The sequence below is a fragment of the Rhinoderma darwinii genome, chromosome 1 (assembly GCF_050947455.1).
Source record: "Rhinoderma darwinii isolate aRhiDar2 chromosome 1, aRhiDar2.hap1, whole genome shotgun sequence".
In the NCBI taxonomy this organism is placed as follows: domain Eukaryota; kingdom Metazoa; phylum Chordata; class Amphibia; order Anura; family Rhinodermatidae; genus Rhinoderma; species Rhinoderma darwinii.
The window spans coordinates 205,372,481-205,398,200 of record NC_134687.1 but is presented as its reverse complement, the minus strand read 5'-3'; the positions used below and the strand labels follow the sequence as shown (position 1 = coordinate 205,398,200).

Sequence of the window (25,720 nt, the reverse complement as noted above, 5' to 3'; positions counted from 1 at the left end):
TAGATCTCCCCCCCCCCATACAAACGGCGCGAACAACGAGTTTATTATTTTAAAGAAGCTTTTAGGCACCAATACATCCATGTGTTCCAGAACATACAAAAACTTCGGCAATACTATCATCTTTAACAGATTAACGCGTCCTGCCACTGACAAAGGTAGACCCTTCCACACCTGTATTTTATCCCATAGGTAGGTGACCAAGGGCGCTACATTTAACCCGTACGATCTAGAGCTATCCCTAGCAATATTAATCCCCAAGTATTTGAACTCAGGACTTACTGGCAGTCCGCAGAACTGGGTGCCCCATCCACAGTCATCCTGCCTCAAAGGCATCAGATACGATTTGGACCAGTTAATTAGCAACCCGGAATACCTTCCAAAAACGTTAATAAGGGAAATGGCCCTAGGAAGAGTGGCGTTGGGGTTCGCCATAAACAGCGCCATGTCATCCCCATACAACCCTATCCGGTCCTCTCTGGCCCCTATTCTAATTCCCATATATGCGGGATCCCGCCTGATGTTAAGAGCCAGTGGTTCAATGGCCAATGCGAAGAGAAGTGGCGAAAGTGGACACCCCTGCCTCGTGCCCCTATGGAGACCAAAGGAAGGGGACAGGGCCCCATTTACCAACACCTGCGCTCGTGGAGATTTATACAACAAGGAGACCCAATTAATAAATCCATCCCCAAACCCAAATCTTCGCAGCACTGCCAGCAGATAAGGCCATTCTACCGAGTCAAATGCCTTTGCCGCATCCAGAGATGCCACAGCCCAGTCCTGCTGCTCCTCCCATCCAATCTGCGTCACCACCTGTACCCGTCTAATATTCTCTGAGGTGGACTTGCCCGGTATAAAGCCACACTGGTCTGAATGGATGATCTCCTTTATCACATTGCATAACCTATTAGCTAGCATCTTAGTCAAGATTTTGTAATCCACTGTCAGCAATGAGATCGGTGTATATGAACCACATTCATCTGGATTTTTGCCTGGTTTCAAGAACACAATTATGGTGGCGTCACACATCGATTCCGGAAGAGCAGAGCTCCGATAGCTATGTTCAAACAGGGCCAGCAATTGGGGGGCCAGCAGCTCCCCATACTGTAGATATACCTCAAGGGGGATACCATCCGGCCCTGAGGCCTTCCCCTTAGACATAGACGCCATCCCCTCCAAAATCTCGTCCACTGTAAATGGAGCATCTAGCATTGCCACCCGCTCGGCTGTCAAGGTAGGAAACGATATTCCATCCAAATACATCTCCAGCTCATCCAGCCCATAATCAACTTTTGAAGCATACAGCTGATCGTAAAAATGTGTGAATTGCTCAAGAATATCCCTCGAGGAGGTGCAGGTTCTATCGCCAGGCCCCACTATACCCATCCCCGGGGGGGGGATCTAGAACTGTTCCGAACCATATGAGCAAGAATTTTACCCGATTGATTGCCCAATTCAAAGTGAGATTGTTTACTAAAGAATAGACTACGCAAAGTCTTATCCCTCAAGACCTGTAAATACTGTCTACCCAAATCCAGCCAGGCATTCCGGTTAGCCGGTGAGGGATCCTGAACGAATGCCCCTTCCGCCTGTGAACATTTACATGCTAAGTCCTCCTCCTGAAGGGCGGAAGCACGTTTTACATAGGATATGGAGGATCGGAGACATCCCCTCAAATAGGCCTTGAGGGTATCCCACACCAGCTACCGATTTTCCATCTGAGCATGCGCTTCTATAAAGATTGATAGCTGATCCGGTATACGATCATTTTGCTGAATGAGCTGAAGCCAAAACGGGTGAATTTTACCCACTCCCCTTCTGCCTGCCTGTGGCCTTTTCGTTTCAATAGTTTTTATTGAGAGTTTTTTAACATATAAACATTTATACATTACAAGTATTTCAAGCATACTGTAGATACAGAACAATGAGACATTCAGTCCCAATAAATGACAGTAAGAACATAACAGAAAAAACAAAACATAACAAACCATTCGTATAGTGCAATAAAACTATATTGTACAGTCAATATCTACATATATTTGTATTCTTGTGGTCGTGGCCTTCAATTTTGATGTTATTGGAACATATTATTATTAAGACCTCGCATAATTGTGTAATAAAACCTACTCAAAGAGATTTATAGAAGATGCTGTTGCACCATGGGGCCCACAAAAGGCTGAATCTCGCGTACGTGGAGTTTCCTAAGGCCATTATTCTTTCATAGGAATATGTTGTGTTAATTAATGCTATGAGCTCCTCAAGTATTGGGGTTTCTACTTTCTTCCAATATCTTGTAATGACTAGTTTTGCCATTACCAGGATTTTACAAATAAGGCATCTCGCCAAGGAAGGGAAACCCTCTAATTCTAGGAATAATAACGCTACCTGAGGAGACATGATAACTGGATTTTGTATTACTTTCACCAGTAGTCTAAATACTTGGGCCCAGAACCAGTCTAATTTGTGGCATTGCCATAGCATGTGGAATAAGGACCCTGTATTTCCACACCCTCTCCAACAGAGAGGTGAAGACTCAGGATATATCCTATGTAGACGGTCAGGAGTGTAGTACCATCTCAGGGATGTTTTAAGTGCTGCTTCGATATGTTGAATGCACGGCAGAGCCCTATGTATGAGCTTGAAAGAAGCCAGCCATGTGGCGTCGTTAAACGATTTCCCTAAGTCTTTTTCCCATGACTTGACTAGGTGAGTTTTAGTAAAAGAATTCTAAAGGAATATAACTTTTGAGTAACGGAATACGATTTAGCGTGTTATTCTGAATGTAGGACCAGCATTCCAGAGTCGTCTTTGTCAGAGGGGACAATGGACGCGAAGGTACCAAATCCCAGAACGTCCAGAAAAGAGTGGTTTTTAAAGGTAAAGGTGAGATATAGGAAGTTTCAATTTGTAAGCACTGCTTTCCTGTGTCCATGGCCCACCAGCTAGAAATTTGCGCTACTTGGGTGGCGATATAGTAGCTATGAATGTCCGGTATACCCAGGCCTCCAACTTTTCTATCTTTGACCAATAAATGCATGGCAATTCGAGGATGTGTTTTTGACCAGACAAATTGGGAGAGATTCCTTTGTGCTGTCTGAAAAAATCTTTTAGGGAGAGTAATAGGCAAGGTTCGGAATAGGTATAGTAGTTTTGGCAATAGAAGCATTTTATAGGCCGCAATCCGGCCTAGCCATGAAGTTTCGAATTTAAGTAATCGATCTGTGTCTGTCTGAATAGTTTTTATTAGAGGTTCATAATTAGCTGCGTATAGGTCTTTATATGAAGAAGTCAAAGTTATCCCCAGATACTGGATGCCCTTCATTTGCCAATCGAAGGGGTATTTTGATTCAAGAAAATGCAATGTGGAGGGGTCTAAGTAAAAGGGAAGTATTTGTGATTTCTGCGCATTTAATTTATAATATGATATTGTGCCAAAAACTTTAATAATGTCCATGGAAGCTTCTAATGATGATTCTGGATTAGTTAATGATAAGATAATATCATCTGCGTATAATGAATAGTGTGTGAAACCTCACGGCATTGAACTCCCTGAATGTCCACGCAGCGTTTAATGTGTTGAGCTAACGGCTCCATGGAGAGTATAAAAATTAGTGGGGATAATGGGCATCCTTGTCTAGTACCATTAGTTATTTGGAACTCTGTAGACAGGATGCCATTAGTGTAGATTTTCGCTGTGGGAGCCGAGTAAAGTGCTCTAATAGCTGTCAGAATGTTGCCCTCAAATCCCATTTCTCCCAAGGTAGCAAATGCGTACGCCCAATTAATTCGGTCTAACGCTTTTTCAGCATCCAGAGCCAGCATCAATGCTGGTGTGGCTCGTGTTTCAATGAGGTGAAGCAAATTCACAATCCTTTTTGTGTTGTCTGATGCTTGTCGTCCCTTAACAAAGCCCACTTGATCTATGCTCACCAGGGTAGTTAGCATAGGGGTGGGCCTTGCCACAAGAATCTTAGCATAGAGTTTGAGGTCTGAATTTAATAGCGAAATGGGCCTAAAATTTTGGGGGATATCGGGAGTTTTGCCCGGTTTAGGGAGAGTAACAATAGTGGCCATTTGGTTTTCCTTTGGAAAGGACCCCTGATCCATAGCCTGTTGGAAAAATTTGGCCAAATAAGGGGTCAATACAGTAGATAGATTTTTATAATAAGAGTTGGAAAGACCATCTGGTCCTGGAGATTTGCCGATTGGAAGGGAACGTATACTATTCAAAATTTCCAATTCTGTGATTGGGGCATTTAAAGATCTTAATTGTTCTGCTGACAGTCTAGGTAAGGATGCTTTCCTAATGAAATCCACTATCTCATGTTGAGTAGGACAGTTAGTAAAGGGATCATCCTTTAGGTTGTAAAGAGATGAATAGTATTTTCTAAATTGTTCTACTATATCTCTGGGATCCATACGTTTATCTTGTGTGAGGGGATCTTTCAGATAAGGTATTCTCGTCTTCTGGTACTGAGTTTTAAGCCGAGTAGCCAGTAGTTTCCCTGCCTTATTATTCTGTGAATAGTAACGGGCTTTCGTTTTCCTTAAATTTTTCTCATATTCTGACACTAAGCAAAGACGTAGTCGTTGTCGAAGTAGAAGCAATTGTGCAGCCCCCTCTGAGGATGGAGATAATTTGTTTTTTGTGTCTGCAAGACGTATTTAGTCAGTCAACAGAGATACCTCTTCCAGACGCTTTTTGCGGACCGTATGCCCTAGACGTATAAACGTACCCCTTATATATGCCTTATGAGCATTCCAGAGGGAGGAGATTCCAACATCTGGCGTATCATTATACTGGAAGTATTCGTGAAGATCTCTTTCTATGTCCATTTTATAAGTAGGATGAGATAAAAGATAGGAGTTGCATCTCCAGAGGTAGTCTGGACTAGTGTCATATTTTTCCGCGATCATCAGAGTGATCGGCGCGTGGTCAGACCACTGTATGCTCTCAATTGTCGTGGCTTTTGATACAAGGAGTGTCGCCTTATCTACAATGAACATATCAATTCTAGAGTAACTATTATGGACTTGAGAGTGAAACGAATAATCACGTTCCGATCCATGTTGCATACGCCAGATATCGTACAGCTCCTCCCCCCAGAACCAATCCCCAAAAGCAGCCCGAGATTGTCTAGGCTGAGACGTAGTGTCCATCTCAGAGTCCATAACAAAGTTGAAATCCCCACACACAATCAATTTTCCCTGCTTATGTTTAGCAATTAATCTGCGGATCTTGTGAAGGAATCTCAGTTGGTGGTTGTTAGGCGCATACAATGACAACAAAGAATATTTGACATTGTTAATAGAACAAATTAGTAACACATATCTCCCATTGGAATCTGCGAGCATTTCAATTGGTTGAAAAGCAACTGTATTTTTCACTGCCACCAAAACTCCTCGAGCCTTGGTAGAGTGATGTGACTGAAAGACATGAGGAAATTGGGCATGCTTAATGCGGTGAGCGTCTTTTTCCAAGAGGTGAGTCTCCTGGATACACAAAACCTCACAGGCCAGCTGTTGTGCCTCTTTCCACATATGTGCCCTCTTATGTGGGCTATTAAGGCCATTTACATTTAGAGAACCAATTTTAAGAGCCATCGTATATGTGAGAGTGCTGTTGTATACTCGACCGTATCACATCGAGTTGTAGGTCATACTTGGTATGATCCAAAGGAATGTATGTGAATTGACTGTTATATGAGTACAAGTGTAACATAGTGGCCTGCACTTGACAAAGAAGGAACTTAAAACAACAAAACAAAAGCATTCAAATACGTTTGAATAAAGAAAAAGACTGAACCACAATGGGTTCAGACACGGTGGGGGGAAAAACAGTCAACTTGTGCACCGGACTTTTAGATCTCGGGAATAACCCCGCCGCTCCACCGCCATAAAGTGAATATACCTCAGCGTCGCGGGCGATGTCGGAGGTTGGGCCCCTGCCAGTCATCCTTAATCGTGTGAGGTAGGGATTTTTTCTTAGCTCCCGAAGAGGCATCAGGAATGGAAATGCCCCATTTTTGTAGAAGTGACGCACCTTCTTGGACAGTTCTGACCACGTGCATAGAACCATTTCGGTGGATCAATAGTCGTACCGGAAAGCCCCATTTATATAGAATTTTGTTGTTCCTCAAAGTTGTAGTGATGGGCGCAAGTTCTCTCCTTAACTGCAGAGTGACGGCAGAAAGATCAGTATAGAGAGATATCAAATTGTATGGCTCTCTCTTTATTTCTTACGGCTGTCATAAAGAGTTCCTTGATGTGGAAGAAGTGAAACCAAGCCAAAACATCTCTGGCAACATCTGTCGATAGGTGTTTAGGTCTGGGAACTCTGTGTGCTCTATCTAGGATCAGATCTCTAGAAGTGCAATCAGGCAGCAAGGTATTAAGAAAGCTTTGGATAAATTGGGTTAGATCTTTTGGGGCTATATCTTCAGGTATACCCCGAAACTTGATATTGTTCCTTCGGGAACGGTCTTCTAAATCAGCGATTTTTGCTTTGACTTGTGTAATATCAGCTTCTACGTCGAAGTGAGCGTCTATAAGCTCGTTGTGGGAAGCTGCAAAATCCCCCATTTTAGATTCCACGTGTTGTACTCGATCTTCCACTGCATGTATTGCGGCAGACATGAGATTGTTGAAGCGCCTGCAGCATGGTCTTGAGAGTGAGTTCTGTGACAGGGTTAGATGTAGATGGCATATCTGTAAAAAGATGTGAAGATTCCCTCATATCTCCCTCAGGACAATCTGTCTCCTGGTGTGTTAGGGCAGTGTGACAATCCCTTTTTGACCGAGAAGAAGGGCTCCCATATCCCGGTGAAGGAGGTGAGGAGGAGGAGATGCCACGTGTGTGGCCTTTAAGATGGCGTCCTCTAGGTTCTGTCATCCCCCTTGTCCCCTTCTTCGGTGTTAGAGCTGCGCTCTGTGAGTGCGGACCAGCTGGCAGTGATCCAGGTGACAGCGCTGGGACGGAGCTACTTCGGCGAAGTGGGGATCTGAACTGCTGGGGTCCCGGCACTGAGGTGAGTGGGCTTGTGCAATTTTCGGCATCGGCGCCATTTTGGGCCGTCTGGCGGTCGTGGGGAAAGTAGAAATCCAGCATTTTCGCTGGTCTACTCACCGACTTCTTTTGTCTAGGCATGCTAGGCGGGAATCCTTCTCTGGTGTAACAACGGCGGAATGTAAGAGAGGTCTTGGTTGCTTGTGTGTCGCTTAGGTACGGTGAGGCAGCACGGAGCTAGGTTCTCACGCGACCATTCAGTCCGGCAGCCAAGCCACGCCCCCCTGCCTGTGGCCTTTTCAATGTCAGTAAGATCGGGCTGTGATCCGAGATCCCCCTCGGTAAGTGATCTACAGAGTCCACCTCCTGGAAAACCGCAGGCGAACCAAATATATAATCAATTCTGGACAGCGCATTGTATTGTGGGGTGTGGCATGTGTACTCTCTAATCCCTCTGTGTGTCGGTCTCCACAGATCAATCCAGCCCATCTCCTTTACAAAGAGACTTAACTGAGAGGGGCTTCCAGGACCTCTACTCCCGTTCCCCTGAAATCTATCTATACCAGGGTCCATAGCCAAGTTAAAATCCCCCATCATGATCACCCGGGCCCCCGGGTAGGCTGACACAAATCGGACGGCTTCCTGGATTATTGCCAATGAGGCTGGTGGAGGATTATACACCCCCAAGATCACATAGGGACATTAATCAAGAACCGCATGTAGAAAAATGTACCGCCCCTCAGGATCCATGTTGGATTGTAGCAATTTCCAACGGAGCTCAACATGCACTAAGATGGCCACCCCCCTAGAATACGAGGTGTGTGAGGCATGTCCCACCCACTGCACCCAGGGCTTACTCCAATTCCTCACAGTATCAGGTGTCATGTGTGTTTCCTGTAGACACTTTAAATGAGGACGCTGTCGCCGCACAGCAGTGAATATCATATGCCTCTTTTCAGGAGACCCCATTCCCCGGACATTCCAGGACATTAACCGTAATCCTGCCATTTCGTACTGTTAACACATATTGGAGAGCCGTAGCCCAGAATCCTAGCCACGAGCCCCTGAGTGACAATTGTCCCGAACCCGTCTGCAATTCCCACTATGTCCCGTAGGTGTACAACATTTATGCTAATTTCTGCAGCAATGTGAGTTGACTCAATATCCTTCATAACAAAACCAAGAACAGACATTGCTCAACAGGAGCAAACCTTTGTAGCCAATACTCTAGGGGGTAGTTTCTACGGCTAGCGTATTTCTGCCGCAAATACACTATCTATATAGGTATAGCGTTTCTCCCGACCAGCATCCCATCCACCAGATATTATAAAACATATTAAAACCTGACTCGTATTAAATGTCCCCCATATCTCTTATTCAGAACACATAAGGAAGAGATTATGAGGACTAAACTTCCCAGATCATATCACAGACCTTATGCCTCACATAGCAGCTTGTAGATAACATGTTACAACATCACATCATTATCGTATAAGGATACTTTCAACTGGAACTTCTGTAATACAAACAATATGGGGTATCCATGAGTTCCATATATCGGCAATAATCTCCCAGCCTGCACAGCCACAGCGATCAGCGTCGAGGAGAGCGCCTATGCTTTCTCGTAAGCCATTCCTCCGCCTCAGTTGGATCCGTAAAAAATATGGCTCGATCTCCATCCACAACCCGCAATCTAGCCGGATAGGCCATCGAATACGGAATCTGCAGGTCCCGAAGTCGGCGCTTAATAGGGACATATGACGCCCTCTGTCGCTGCAAATCAGGAGAAAATTCCGGATATATGGACACAGAGGCATTTTCAAATCGAATCCCGCCGGCCTTCCGAGCTTCCAGCAGAACCGTGTCCCGATCTTTACAATTCAACATCCGAGCAAGCAGGGGTCTTGGGGGAGCACCCGGAACTGGTAGTCGTGCTGGAACCCTGTGCGCCCTTTCCACCGCATACGTCAACGAAAAGGAGGCAGCTGGAAAGATCTCCCTCAGCCATTTTTCCACGAATTCCCCAGGCCTCTGCCCCTCTGCCCTCTCCGGCAATCCCACAATACGGAGATTATTGCGGTGCGATCTGTTTTCTAAATCGTCGGCTTTCTGGCGCCACAGATCAACTTTACGGTGCAGATCTTGAATAGCCGCCGGCATGTTAGCAGTAAGGTCTTCCTAGGTTGAAATCCTGCCCTCCGCCTCCGTGACTCTCTGCCGCACATTTTGCAGGTACTGCCTCAGTAGGCCCACGTCCACTCTCACCTCATCGATCTTAGCCGTTAGCGACGTACGCGTCTCCAGGATGGCCGTCAGCAGCTTATCCGAGGCCTCCTGCAGTGTGATTCCTGCATGCTGTTCCGAGGGAGCAGAGGTTGATGTCCCAGCCACAGCAGCAGCCGCGGCCTGCGCAGCAGAGCTCCCGCCGGCGCCATCTTGGATCCCCACGCGGGCATATCATTTCAGCTTTTCAGCCGCATCCATCGCTTTAGGTGGGCTCATCTTTTTCCTGGAAGACGTCCTTCCCTTCCGACGCAGCAGGTAAGGAATTTTGGCTGATTTCAGGGATTACAGCACCGTCAGGAGGATGTTAGACAGGATGCTGGCCCGGAACTATCGCCACACGCGTCCTCTCACATCAGCAGCTGGCCACGCCCCCGGTGATACCTAATTTATAGCACTTTTTTATGTTTTACAACTTTTTGCACAATAAAATAACTTTTGTAAAGAGAATGGATTTTTTCTGTTGCCAAGTTATGAGAGCCATAACGGTTTTCATTTTTTCGTCGACGGAGCTGTATGAGGGCTTGTTTTTAGCGAGATGAGTTATAGTTTTTATAGGTACCATTTTTGGGTACATGCGACTTTTTGATCACTTTTTATTGCAATTTTTGGAAGACAAAGTGACCAAAAAATAGCAATTATGTCAGTATTTTTTAGTTGTTTTTTTTACGGCGTTCACTGTGCGGAATAAATAACATAATATTTTTATAGTTCAGGTCGTTACGGTCGCAGCGATACCAAATATGTATGGCTTTATTCTTTTTTTCAATAATAAATTACTTGATCAGGGAAAAAGGGTGATTGTGTTTTATTTTATTACTTGAAACTTTTATTGAATTTTTTATAACTTTTACTTTTTTTTACACTTTTTTTTTTACACTATTCTTTAGTCCCACTAGAGGACTTGAAGCTACAACTGTTTGTTTGATGTTATAATACATTGCACTACCTATGTAGTGCAATGTATTAGAACTGTCAGTTGTTCACTGACAGCAAGCCGATCAGGCTCCACCTCCGGACGGGGCCTAATCGGCTTCCGTAATGGCAGATAGGAAGCCATTGTTAGGCCTCCTGTTGCCATGGTAGCAGTCGCCAGCCTTGCCATCGCATGGCACGCTGCCGATTTCATACAAACCACTTTGATGCAGCGATTGCATTGAATCGCTGCATTGAAGGGGTTAATGGCAGGAATCGGAGCTAGCTCCGGTTCCTGCCTTTATAGTGGGATGTCCGCTGTAACATACAGTGGACACACACTGCTGATGACGCCGGCTCAGCTTTTGAGCCGGAAGCTGAGCCGGCGCCATCTTGCCGATGGTACCGGAAGCCTTTTGGGCCCCCGCCGACGACGGGGCATAGGAGGATTCCGTTACTGGCAGACCGGGAGGTAAGTATTAGGCCTCAGATCGCCTTTGCTGCCACCGGCAACCCAGCGATCACGCTGCTGGGGTACCGGTGGCTCTTAACTCCTCACATGCTGTGATCTCTATTGAATGCAGCATGTGAGGTGTTAATCGGTCGGATCGGAGGCTAGCTCCGGTCCTGGCTGATACCTCAGGGTGCCAGCTGTAACATACAGCTGTCACCCGGCGGAGATGTCGCTGGCTCAGCTCCTGAGCCAGCTCCATCTCTTTCACGTACTGTTACGTGGAATTGCGGGAAAACAACAGCTCTCATCATGTAACTGTACGTGAAAATGCTGGAACCACCATATGGTCATACAGTGACCATATAGTGGTTGATACCAGTTCTACACAGGCACTCTGCAGACCATATAAGTGACTAAAGTACAGTTACATCCAGTGACTCAAAGTAGACATCTTCTCAGATTGGAGTCATTCACTTTTTCTTTTCTTCTTCATCCGGCCCAGACCGCCATGACGTCTTCTTCCAGCAATGAATTGTCTCTGCAGAATTCGATACACCGATATCTTTGTCTCTTTGCATTTCCAGTACCTGCCACCACTACATAAACTCCTCATCCATACTGCCCCATATGGTAATAATGCCCCTCTTGGTGCCTCACACAGTAATAATACCCTGTTTTGGCCCCACAGTGTAATAGTGCCCCCTTTTAGACCCACACAATAATAGTGCGCCCTTTTGGCCCCACACTGTAATGGTGCCCCCTTTTGGCCCCAAACAGCAAGAGTCCCCACTAAACAGAGAATAATGCCGCCTTTTGTGATAACTACACAGTAATGCCTCCCTTTGTGCCCTCACACAGTATTAATGCCCCCCTTTGTGCCCCCATACAGTAGTAATGCCCCGTTTAAGCCCCCATACAGTATTAATTCCCCCCTTTGTGCCCCATGCAGTAGTAATCCCCCGTTTAAGCCCCCATACAATATTAATATCCGCCTTTGTACCCCCATACAGTAGTAATGCCCCCTTTAAACCCCCATACAGTATTAATGTTTCCTCTTTGTGCCCCCACATAGTAACAGCCCACCTTTATGCTCCACACATCAGAAATCCTTATTTGCGTAGTTACTGTAGGGCATACAGAAACTACGCAAATGAGAACTAGTGTAGGTGTTGTGTCTATCCCCTCCACCCATTAAATGTGCTCCCTGTGCAGCAATAATTAAAAAATATTAACTCACCTCTCCTCGTTCCGATGATGTGCGGCTGGGGCCTCTTCCTGTCTCTCCTGTCCACTGCAAAGCGCAGGTCGCTGACGTCACGTGCCACACCGAGTGCTCCCAACCTCTCGGAGGCCGCAGGCCTAAAGCATCTGGAGGCTTATGAGAGTAAATGGCACCATGGCTTTCAACTGGATCCGCGTCCTGAGGACATGGATACAGTTAACAGTGGCACTCTCCAGGTAGAGCGGCCCACTGCCACCACAGGGCCATCTGGCATTTGCCAGATGCCAGATGAACAGTCCGACCCTGGTCACGTGGCGCCTATAACAAAGCAAGCCACCATTCCCATATAAAAGTGACACCAAAAGTGCCACTATAAGTGACAGCTATAGTGTAATCATAATTACTAGTAACAGCACCACCACAAGTGCCAGCCACAAATTGCCATGCACAGAAAGTCTTTGTTATGTAGAATCTTTTGTTTGCTTTAGAAAATAGTCTAAGGCTTTGTGTATAACAATTCGTACCAGCTTGAGAAACATTTAGCCAATGTTCTAGCGTTCCCAGTCTCAGTTTTTGTCCCTGGACCAGGGTAGAACTGTAGATTAGTCAAAATAATACGTCTTGGGGTACAGAAGGTGCAGTCACATCTAGGCCCTGGTGAGGCCCAAATTAACTGATAGAATACAAGAGGAGAGCCGTGCTTTAAATAGCAGAAGTTGAGGGCCACTGTCAAGGGTGTTGTTAGACTCTGAAGATACCTGAAACTAGCAACGCCACTGGCCTTTGCAATGGGGGTAAGTAGCTTTAGTTACACCATCACAACACTTTAAGAAAGTGGTAAAATAACTTTATTGCATAGTCATAACAACAGATATATTTCCTTAGTCCACCTATATCTTGGTAACTTGCAGCACTGGTGGTTCTCTGGGTATAATGTCAGAGTTTTTTTAAATCGCTGCCATCATCTAAATTGCTATATGTTTTAGATTTGTATAACTCCGCGTTTTCCCTTAATGGGCTTTTTGCAAAATCTATAGAAAAGTCATTGTTAGGTTGTTGATAGCATTGCTGCTGATTAGGTTTTTACATTCACAAGCAGTAAAAACCATATTAGCATTTGTCTAATGTTTCTTTGCCCAGAGGATACAATATCAGTGTCTCATACTATAAAATGTAAAAAGAATTTATAGTAAACAAAGCAATGCAAATCAAATTCTAGAATGTTCTGATGCCCCCCAAACATTTTGTGGACATTTTCAATCAGACTGCAAATGTGAGCTAGGATTTTGCAATGATTATTCAGAGGCATTAAAGGGATTGTCCGGTTTCAGCAAATTAATGATATTTTTTTGTACAATTCAGTTGTAACATTTTCCAGTATACTTTCTGTATTTATTTCTCAGTTTTCGATATCTCTGCTTGTTGTTATTTAGTCGGAACATTCAATATTTACTTCCAGTGGATACAATTCTCTCCATGGTCATGTGATGGACACACAGGTGCTGGGATCGTTACAGTTGCAGTATGTGTATCAGACCTGTGTCTTCTAGCGATGTGATTATCACATGAACATGGACAGAATTGTATCTGCTGGAAGAACTCATTGAATGTAAGGCCGGGTTCCCACGTAGCTAAACGCTGCAGAATTTCCGCAACGGAATTCTGTGTGGCAATTCCACATCATTTACAGTAGCAGCAAAGAGGATGAGATTTTGTAAATCTCATGCCCACGCTGCTGAAAAAAAGTAGCATAGACGTTAATAAATTGACCTGCGGTGCAGAATTTAAATCATGTCCGGCCTTCTGGGATGACGTTGCATCCCATGTGACTGCTGCATTCAATCACAGGCTGCAGCGTCACATGGCCTGCAACGTCATCCAAGGAGGCCGGAGCGGACGTCAGAGGAGGGGGTAAGTATGAGTGCTTTTTTGCACAGAGAAATTTCTGTCCGAAAAACCGCACCACATCATGGTGCGATTTTTCAGACGGAATGTCCTGTGGGTTCCAGGTCGGACACGCTGCGTGATTTTTGTGCAGCGTATTCGACCCGTGAGAACCCAGTCTAACCCGTCAGTCCCGCTGACCTGAAGGATACAGGTTTCAGCGCACGATACAGATGCTCTGTATACAGGATATAAAGCAGCTGTATCTCAAATAGTAAAAATTATTTTGAAAAAAAATGTAATTGCAAAGTTGCACAAAACACACTGATACACATTTTTATTAAAAAAAAGTTTTCAAAGGTGTAGCGGCTGTAGCCTTTAAATAATTTTTTGTGGGGGAGGGGGGATTTGACTGTAAATGTCATGTGTTGGAACTTATTTAGCATATACACACAAGTTACGGTCACATTGCGTTTTTTTTTTTGCACAGATATATGCGCAAAACCATGGAAAATGACATGGTTATAAAGCAATTTTACAAAAACTGTTGCAAAAAACGTGATTTGACCTCGATGTGTGAAGAGACCCTTGTAGTTCATTTGTATAGGGTAGGGGGGGCTTTGCTGTAGATGTTATGCAAGGAAAAAGTTTAGTTATAGTTTTTGTGCGGCAGAGGGTATATTCACATGTAGCGTTTGAGGTGCAGTTAAAAAAAATTCATCAAAACCGCACAGTCAACTGAGCTATTGATTCCGTCAAAACAACGGAAACCTTATAGAACGGAGACAAACGGAAACCATTTTCAACTAATGCGTTACCATTGAAATCAATGGTAATGCAAATAGAAAGCTATGGTTTCTGTTTGTTTCAGTTTATTTTCCATTCATGGGTTCCCCTGATGGAAAAGTCAGACAACCCCATGAACGGAGTCCCGACACAGATGTGAAAGAAGCCTAACATATATGGACATAAGAAACAGCCCCAAAGTCCCTGGGCAGAGTGCTAGTAGAAGCTCCACTCCCCAGGTGGCTTATCCCACTGTATGCCATACAGTCGGATTACGTTTTGGCTAAATTGAACAAAATCCAGGGCATTAATCGGTCGCTGCCTGCTCCATGGTTTCCTTCACTGTAATTGACATCAGCAGCAAAATTGGTTAACGCGTATAATGTGCAAACATGAGCGCCACACTTTCCGTTGTCCACCCCTGGTAATGGAGGGGGCCCAGACTTCTTGGCTATATGGGGCGCAGAAATTCCTGATGGCGGCCCTGGAGCCACCCATGTGAAAAAGGAAAATAATGTTACATTCAGCTGAGCCTGCGCTATATTACTCTGTTGCTAGTTTAATACATTTCGGGTGACAGACTCCCTTTAAAGTGGTATTCCCAGAATCGATGATTATCACCTATCCCACAGGATAGGTGATAATTGTCTGATTGCCAGGAAATCCCACCACTGAAACCCCTACCCATCACAAGAATGGGGGTCCCAAACCCCCTGTTTTCCTCACTGTTCCCCCAGCAGTGAGGAGGAGATTGAATGGAGTGCTGTACTTGACTATTTCCGTAATTCCCATATACTTTAATTAGAGTGGTAGCGCACATGCTTGACCACCGCTCCATTCAATGTCCTCCTCTCTGCGGTTGAGCAGTGAGGCGGTACAGGGGCACTGGGACCTCCCTTCTCACAATCTATGGGGGTCCCAGCTGGGGGGCCCCCAGCGATCAGACCATTATCACCTATCCCGTGAATAGGTGATAAGTTTTGATTTTAGTACAACCCCTTTAACTTACAGTAACTAGCATTGGGAAGTATTGTGCTCCACCCTTGGGCACAAACAATGTGCCAATAATAGCTTTTCAGAGTTTTAGGAGAAGCTTTTGGTTAAGCAGCTCATTCTTATTTTTAGGGCCACAGACATTTTTCTATTGCACTAACGGGATATTTGTATACCCAGGCAGAATTTCTGCAAATTATTGCGTAAATGAAAGATGTGATTTTCTTGTATTTTTAATTAGCACAAAAGTAATATAAAAGAAAACCTCATCCTAATGTATCCCTGTCAAGATTCCACTCCCACTGGCATTGTGAAGTTGCGTCCTTCTGGTGTCACATAGCCACGTCACAACATTGTCCTTGGCTCAGAGCAACTGCACATGTGCTTCTACTTTAATTTGTTAGTTTCATATTTTTGTTTTACTGTTTCTTAGTTACATGACATAGAATGTGTTATTTTTTATTTTTTTTCTGAATCATTGACTATGGGCAAGTGTAAGGATCTGAGCGAGTCTGACAAGTAACAAATTCTGATGGCTAGATCGCTAGAGTCAGAGCATCTCCAAAACAGCAGGTCTTCCCAGTGTGCAGTTTTTAGTACCTCATTGATGTGCATGGAAAGCAAAGGCTAGCCCATCTGGTTTAATCCCACAGAAGAGCTGCTGTAGTACAAATCGCTTGCTATAAAGAAAGATATATCGAAAGATGTCAGAACACAAAATACATCGTAGCTTGCTGTGTTTGGGGTTGCCTAACCGCAGACCGATCACAGTGCCCATACTGATCCCTGTCCGCTACTCCCATTCAAATGAATGGAAGAAGGCAGTGATACTGTAAACCACCGCTACAAGTGTGTCAGCATTTCACAGTACAGAGCAGTGACAAGAATGAAGGGGAAGCAGTGGTCATACGAGTGCCACGGCCCCTTCAAAACAGCTGATTGGGTGGGGGAGTATGGAGCGTGCTCACGGGCTGAGCCTGCTCCATAGAACGAGTGTATCGGCTGTATCTTACAGCCGACACTTCAGTGTAATGAGTGGGATCCTGCTAGAGCGTGATCACACTATTTTAAACCCTTAGATGCCGCAGTCAATAGCGACTGCAGCATCTAAGTAGTTAGAAACAGGGGGGCCCTGTAACATTGCAACGCCCCCCCCAGACGCGATCGAGGGGCGTCAATGGTTGTCATGGCAGCCTGGGTGCCTGATGAAGGGCTTCATAGGAGACTGTCAGTATAGCGATATACGAAATCCATAAAAGTCTGAACTATATATAATTATTTTGACCGCACTTTGAATGCTGTAAAAAATAAAACCGCCAGAATCGCTGTTTTTTGGTCACTTCATCTCCCACAGAAAAATGGAACAAAAATTGATCAAAAAGTCTCCTGTACCCCAAAATGGTACCAGTAGAAACTACAGTTCACCCCGCAAAAAAATAAGCCCTCATACCGCTCAATCAACGGAAAAAAAAGTTATGGCTCGCAGAATATGGCGACAAAACTGAAATGTTATTTTTAACAATCAGTTTTTTCAATGTAAAAGTAGTAAAACATAGAAAAACTATATAAATATGGTATCGCCGTAATTGTATTGATCTGCATAATAAAGTTAGCATGCCGTTTTTTAGCGCACGGTGAACACCGTAAAAAACGAACCTCCAGTTTCCCACTACATTATATGGTACAAGAAATTATTCTGTGAAAGCTACAACTCCTCTCTCAAAAACAAGCCCTCATCAACCGAAAAATAAAAAAGTAATGGCTTTTGGAATGTGGGAGGAAAAAATTAAAGTGAAAATCCGAAAAATGGGTGCGGAGGAAAGGGGTTAAATGCTGCTCTCTATTATGAGAGTCTGTCTGTATTTAAGTTGTGTTCTTTCTCATATCTATCTATCTATCTATCTATCTATCTATCTATCTATCTATCTATCTATCTATCTATCTATCTATCTATCTATCTATCTATCTATCTATCAATCTCATATCTATCTATCTATCTATCTATCTATCTATCTATCTGTCTGTCTGTCTGTCTGTCTATCTCATATCTATCTTCTATTTTATATGATATGAATTTAGTCAAGTTTACTTTACAGACTGTTTACCTCTTTAAGCCAGTTATATTGAAGCGAGATTCTGAGTCTCTGCAGGACAGAGATCTGGTGGCCACATGTTTACATAGTCTGCCATATGCTAATATTCCTCTGCTATTTATTACCTTTTCTTCCTGTTATTCATTGCATATGGAGGAAGGTGACATTCATGTTGAGTAACCAGTGTTATACAATACAAAAACCTGACATGGAAAGTAAAATAACATAAAATACTTTGGAAGTTATCAAATAAATGGGGGCTGTAAGGAAATATATGTGGGAACCTGCAGTTACCTTTATTTTTATATATATATATATATATATATATATATATATATATATATATATATTGACACGGGTGTGTGTGTATATATATATATATATATATATATATATTTATATATATATACACACACACATTTAATTTCCTCCATAATGCTTGTACGAGTGCATATTTTTAAAGAAAACGAGGTCCTTAATGCAATCAAAGAGCAAAGTGCTTATCAATAATTGTACTAATACTTCTTCACACCTTCCACTCCAAGGGTCCTCTTAGGCCCCATGCACACGCCCGTGCCCGTAATCACGGCCCACGGTTGTGGGTACGGCCGGCCAAGGATGGCTGGGCACAGCCACCCACATTTGCTGGTCGTGCTCCCATATAAAGTATTAGAGCATGGCCCATAAAAAGCAAAAAATAGGACATGTCCTATCTTTTGTGGTACACGTCTATGGCCCGGACATCTTCACGCAAATATACGGGAAGGTGCCATGGTCAATAGAAGTGAATGGGTCCGTAATTGCGGACCACTATTACGGTCCAAAATTACAGACAATTTTTACGGTCATGTGCATGGGGCCTTACACGGTCCGACATTGGCGTGTAAACGAGCACCGATCAACGAGACAGCTCATTACTGTGATCGTTCGTCCCCATACATTTATGATCGGGAACGAGCGTTCTGTTTAAGTTCAGTTCCTGTTTTGGTTTAACCCGTTAGTGACCGGCCCATAGTGTTTTTACGTCGGTCACTAACGGGCCTTATTTTCCGATGCCATAGACTTTTTACGTCGCGGCATCGGAATAAGTAAACAGAGCAGGGAGCTGTCAAATTTCCCTGCTCTCCGCTGCCAGAGGCAGCTGAGGGCTGGGGGCGTCCCTGCTCTGCCGGGTGAAATCGATATTAGTATCGATCTCACCCGTTTAACCCCTCAGATGCGGTGCTCAATAGCGAGCACCGCATCTGAGTGGTTTTGGAGAGAGGGAGGGAGCTCCCTCTCATCCCACCGACACCCGGCGATAAGATTCCTGAGTGTCTGTGTCTTCTATGGCAGCCGGGGGCCTAATAAAGGCCCCCAGGTCTGCCTGTAATGAATGCCTGCTAGATCATGCCGCAGGCATGACCTAGCAGATGCCTGTCCGTTTTAAACGGACAGGCAGTAATACACTGCAATACAAAAGTATTGCAGTGTATTATAATAGCGATCGGAGAATCGCATCTTATAGTCCCCTAGTGGGACTAGTAAAAAAGTTTAAAAAAAAGTTTAATAAAGTTAATTAAAAAAAATGTGAAAAAAAAATGAACAACCCACTTTTTCCCCTTACAAACTGCTTTACTATTAAAAAACCAAAATAAAGTAAAAAAGTTACACATATTTGGTATCGCCGCATCCGTAACGACCCCGACTATAAAGCTATTATATTACTTAACCCGCACGGTGAACGATGTAAAAAATTAAATTAAAAAACGACGGAAAAATTGCTGTTTTCTGTGAATCCTGACTTTAAAAAAATGTGATAAAAAGTGATCAAAAAGTCGCATCTACTCCAAAATGGTACCAATAAAAACTACAAGTCTTCCCGCAAAAAAAAAGCTCTCATACAACTGCATCGGCGAAAAAAACAAAACGTTACGGCTCTTCAAATATGGAGACACAAAAACAAATAATTTTGAAAAAAATGCGTTTTTACTTTGTAAAAGTAGTAAAACATACAAATTTGGTATCGTTGCAATCGTAACAACCCGCTGAACAAAATGATTGTGTTATTTATACCACACGGTAAACGGCGTAGATTTAGGACGCCAAAAAAGAGTGGCAAAATGTCAGATTTTTTTCTATCCCCCCCCCAAAAAAGGTAATAAAAGTTAATCAATAAATAATATGTACCTCAAAATGGTGCTATTAAAAAATACAACTTGTCCCGCAAAAAACAAGACCTTATACAGCTAAGTCGAGACAAAAATAAAAAAGTTATAGCTCTTGGAATGCGACGATGGAAAAACGTAAAAAATAGCTTGGTCATTAAGGGTTAAAATAGGCTGGTCATTAAGGGGTTAAAAAATATATGCAAAATCTGCCGCAAATCTGCACTGTGTAAACAAGGAATTAATGGATTATTAATTCTCATGAATTTGTTAACATGATTTGGTCTCCCTATTTTGTGATGTCATAGAACATTGTTACATCACAAAGTAATTGTTCTTATCCAACTCCTCAGCAGGAGGGAGTCTTTCTAAATGTCAAAACTTCTCTTTTATTTTTTTGTCTGTAAATATATTCCCTACAACCTGCGCAGACGAGCTCAGGTGAACTCTGGTCAGGTTTACAGGGTAGTGTCCCACAAATTCCCCTATGCTTCTCCTCCCTCTTCTAGCTCTTTAGGAGTCCCCTCCCAAGGCCCAACACCTTTCACTGTTTTCTGTACCCATCACCAATCCTTGGACGTTCGCTTCAAGAAAGGTTTTAATTTGGACGAAACGTCACAAATGTCTGGTGAGTAATACGTCTTCAACTTATGTTGAAGTGCTGCAAAGAAGAAAAAAATAGCAGTTCAGCATGAGACATAGGTAGTAATTTACATACAATTATATGACCAGAATAGGACACCCCTTTAATTTTTATTAGAAATTGAGCTATTTGGTGAATACACAGCAGATTATTCAAATGGATGCCTGAAAAGATGGCTGCTATTTTACTATAAAAAACACCAAAAACAGCAATGCAAATCATTCGATATAGATGGCTGGGTGCTATGCGACGAGATGTCCTAGTTCAAAATATCACAGATACACAATATGGAACGAGTCACAAGACTTCCGTTCGGAAAACCGTAATCCTTTATTTACATACTTACCAACAGCCTGTTTGTATTCATGTGAATAAAGGATTAGGCTTTTCTGAAAAGAAGCGCAGCGACTCCTTCAATATCATGCAATTTTACTTTAGCCACTATAAGATAATACATAATTCAGTACTACAGAATACTGAAATGATCATTCTTTTCCTTCTATATGATATTAATATTTTACATCTTTTGCATGAAGGCATATTATGAAGTATTTCTTTCCATATGTGTAGGTGACAAGTTATTTGTAAGCATTTATTATTGTTCTGTTATAGTAATGATATGTCTATGATGCCTCGTTCATACTATCATCAGTCTCTATTTGCATTGGTAGCTCCTAAACACATTATAGGAATTTGTGCTATGACGATTTTGGACTGGCTAAATAAATCTAAATGTATTCCCGATACCAATTGCTTAATACACAGTTACATTGCATGCTCTGAAAAAACCACTGTCCAAAGACCATATTGCTTCAATCTATCGTCAAACAATGTAGAAGAATATCCTATAACAAAGCAGCCAGGGTATCATATCATTAGATCTCTTCTGAAATATGTTGTGAGATCTAGCTTATCTGATCGTATCTGTATATATCTCAGCTTATCTATAGTATATATATATATATATATATATATATATATATATATTTATGTATATGTGTGTGTATATATATATATATATATATTTATGTATATGTGTGTGTGTGTATATATATATATATATATATATATATATAATATAAATCAGGGAAAACAGGTGTTTAATCTGTACTTGTCTATAATCGCTCACACACTAGTGTATATTACAGCTATATAAATGCCCTGAATAAAAAAAGAATAAAAACAAAAGAAAACAGCTGTTAGAAATAAAAGAAATAATGGGATTGTTTGTTTCTTTCCTGGAATTTTCGGATTCGTAACCCGATACTTTATATTGGCGCTTAATATAAATGCCAAGGCAATGAGTCTTTCCATTTTCACTTCTCACATTCGTTCTATGTAACGTGGATAATCCCTGCTGTCTTGCACATTATTAGTAATCTCAAGGAGATGAGCTCTCTGGAATCATCCCACTTCTAACACTTGTTTCTCTGCTAAGACTGCTCGATTCTAAACACTATTTAATTAGGTCTCTGGCATTTTCTGTACATGGAAAAATGATGCCGAGACGAAGAGTGGTATTTCACACTTGGAAAAAGTCACTGGCAACAGCAGTTCCCCACTATTACATAACTATTTTCTTATAGCATTTTTATTTCTATAGTTATATCCAACCCTTGAGGTACGCTTTACCACTGCTGAAAGTCAAGGAAGCCAAGACTGATGGGAATGGATATTTGTTTTGTAGGAAACTGTTTATCATGCATTGGCCCTCATCAGTGTATGGGTAACTGCCATATGGGCACATTTGCTGTTTTCAATATTGGCATGAGATATAGGCACTTTTCCAGCATAGGCCTTTGCTTTTATTGGCACCCTGCTTTACATCTAATTATTATAAATTATATTTCCAAATCTGTAAAAATGTATTGATGCCAGTATATGTCAGTGTTTTTTTTCTTGACTAGATTTTGCTCTTTTTCAGCCATACCTGCTGTTTTCCTTCAGTTTAGTACATTCATGTTTTAACAAGCAGTGTCAAACTTGAAAAAAATTAATCAAATCACTAGAGCCCGATGCAACGGCTACCTCTGTACCCACTACAGATGCCACTGTGCTGTCTTTGTGTGCTGGCATAAGTTGTGCCTTGTTGGCCCTGTTTCTGCCCCCCGTGTGCAAACACTAATAAACAACATTCGTAAAGCAGGACAACAACCCTAGGTATGCCATAGCAAAACCTTGAAGGCATCCCCACTCCACAATGGCTACCACCAGCAGAGAATGGTCATTGTACTCTTTGTCTTTGGCCTTTCAATGCTCTTACTTTTGCTATCGATTGTCTCTCCTCCTAATCCTTACCTTTGACGCTCCTTTAACCCCTTCCTATTGATGCAAAACTGGGCTTGGTTCTTAAGGGGTTGATAGTATGGTGGGCCCCCTCTGCTGTTTAGCATGCTATCCTTTTAGTTACACCTAATTTTTGCAATCCTGTCATTGTAGACCTGTGCAGATTCAACCAGCAGCTAGGTTTTTCTTCACCCTGGGCGAGAATTCAATTTTCTGTACTAGCACTGTATCTAAATACTCTGTCAGGGCAGGTTGCTTGTTCATGCCCCCAGCACCTGAGGCACATACCTAAATGACCCCCCAGCTACACCACTGAACCTTTGTATCATGCTAGATAATATCAATCATTTATTTGTCAAAAATATAACTGTAGTGAGTTTTGCCTTTCTTATTTTAGCGCTTCCAATCATAGAGCTGCCTTTTCACGTCCTAATGGAAAGTCACACTTTCCATTGGGATGTGAATCGGTATCCACTGGTGCCCCAACAGGAAGTGGTTCTGGGGCTCCCCCTCTCTCACCCCGCTTGATCTCTGCCGCAAGAAGATCAGCTCCGTTGTAAAAAATATTAGTAGAAAATAGTGTTACCCTCTGAACCCTCTGGGTTTTAATATTTAGAAAATATATTGTAGAAGAACTTTTCAGAATTGAATAGAAGCCATCCATAGATCACAGGTAGGCATGGCAATCAATATTTTGCTAGGGTAAGGTCGGATAAAGACAAATATAGAGTTGTGCTATCAATAATAAGATGAAAGTAAAGGCCAAAACAATTTATAAAGCTGTCCAGCAATACCCAGAGAAAGAACTGACAAAACACTGTGCAGGAAGCCTGGAAAAAACAAGTGCTCTTAATGTAGCACCATAATTTACTAGCAAAAGTGGTCTGCCCTTACCCAGTGGAGATTTCTAAATTGATATAATACCACATTATAAATTGGATACATTGTGATGGTTTTCAGAACCTGCCTGTAAGTGATTTTAGTCTGAGTTTATAAGGTTGTTCAAATATAAAGATACTTATATATTTCAAAACTTGTTCATAATCATTAAGACCTTGTACTGCTTACTTCTAATACAGTGGCATGGATAGTTAATTCTTGCAGGTAGTTTACAATAATATAATTTATATTTAACCCGTTAGTGACCGCCAATATTACTTTTCACAGCGGCCACTAATGGGCTTTATTCCGATGCATACGCCTTTTCACGGCGCTGCACCGGAATAATTAAATAGAGCAGGGAGCCGTTAAATCTCCCTGCTCTGGGGGCAGCCCTGCTCGAACGGGCGAGATCGATATCAGTATCGATCTCGCCAGTTTAACCTCTCAGATGCGGCGCTCAATAGCATCTGATTGTTTTTGGAGAGATGGAGGGAGCTTCCTCTCTCACCCCACCGGCATCCTGTAATAAGATCGCAGGATGTAGATGGTTTCTATGACAGCCGGGGGGCCTAATAAAGCGCCCCAGGTCTGGCATTAGTTATGCCTGCTAGGCCATGCCAGACGCATGCCCGTTTTACACGGACAGGCACCAATACACTGCAATAAAAAAGTATTGCAGTGTATTATAAATGCGATCAGAGGATCGCATAGTGAAGTCCCCTGGTGGGACTAGTAAAAAAAAAGTTTCATAAAGTTAATAAAAAAAATAAGTGAAAAAAAATAAAAATGAAAAAACACATTTTTCCCCTTGCTTTATTATTGAAAAGAAAAAAAAAAGTGAAAGAGTTACACATATTTGGTATCGCCGCTTCCGTAACGACCCCAAATATAAAGTTATTATATTATTTAACCCGCACGGAGAACGTCGTAAAATATAAAATAAAAAACAATGCAAAAATTGCTGTTTTCTGTGAATTCTGCCTTAAAAAAAATGCAATAAAAAGTGATCAAAAAGTCGCATCTACTCCAAAATGGTACCAAAAAAAAACTACAAGTCGTCCCGCGAAAAAAAGCCCTCATACAACTGCATACGTTGAAAAATAGAAAAGTTATGGCTCTTCAAATATGGAGATACAAAAACAAATAATTTTGATAAAAAAGATTTTGCTGTGTAAAAGTAGAAAAACATACAAAATCTATATAAATTTGGTATCGCTGCAATCGTAACAACCCGCTGAATAAAGTTATTGTGTTATTTATACCACACGGTAAACGGCGTGAATTTAGGATGGAAAAAAGTGTGGCGGAATTGCTGTTTCTTTTCTATTCCCCACAAAAAAAAGTCAATCAATAAATTCTATGTACCCCAAAATGGTGTTATTAAAAAATACAACTTGTCCCGCAAAAAAAACAAGAGCTATGTCGACGCAAAAATAAAAAAGTTATAGCTCTTTGAATGAGACGACGGAAAACATAAAAAATAGCTTGGTCATTAAGGCCTAAAATAGGCTTGTCACTAAGGGGTTAAAACATGTCTGATTGTGATCAAGTCAGCTGCATTGTCCAGCAATTGGCAGAGGGTTAATTTTCCTTTTAACAGGATAAAATGATTAGAAAATGCAAGCAAACAAACCAAGAGTAAAGTTCTTTTAACACGGGCCAATGATCGAGCAAACGAGCGTTCATTCGAACGCTCTTTTCCAATCATTTCCTTGTATAAACGCGCGTTCATAAGCTGATTGAATCTTTTATACAGCAAAAAATATGGTGACTAGTTGGCAGCACATCTCCCTTTGTATACTGGGAGATGTGCTGCCGAGGTGATGCACATGCATGAGTGACGAGCGATCGTATTTTTGATCATTCGTCCCAATACAGTAATGATCATTGCTCCTTGTCAATGGCTCTAACATGACGTACTGTATCGTCTTTGGCGCTTGTTTTTCCGGATAGTATTAAGCCAGGTAACAGAACCATAATTAAACAAAGATTATCGAGTACCTAAGATATAGGTATGCATATATATATATACATGCACAAAGCTCTGTATCTAAATATCCTATATGCTGGCAAATGGGAAAGCATGAGGAGATGAGTGACTTTGACAAGGGCCAAATTGTAATTGTTAG

General features: G+C 42.3%; 1 protein-coding gene and 1 long non-coding RNA gene across 3 annotated transcripts in view; both read left to right on the top strand.

Moving 5' to 3' along the window:
• The window catches only part of ARHGAP24 (Rho GTPase activating protein 24), a 923,793-nt gene that overhangs the window by 194,714 nt on the left and 703,359 nt on the right, over nt 1-25,720 (top strand). The window lies entirely within an intron of this gene.
• LOC142739449 (uncharacterized) overlaps nt 20,208-25,720 on the top strand; it is a 39,992-nt gene continuing 34,479 nt past the window's right edge. The window contains exon 1 of the long non-coding RNA XR_012880608.1: nt 20,208-20,408. This is a non-coding gene — a long non-coding RNA (uncharacterized LOC142739449). The remainder of the gene's footprint in view (nt 20,409-25,720) is intronic.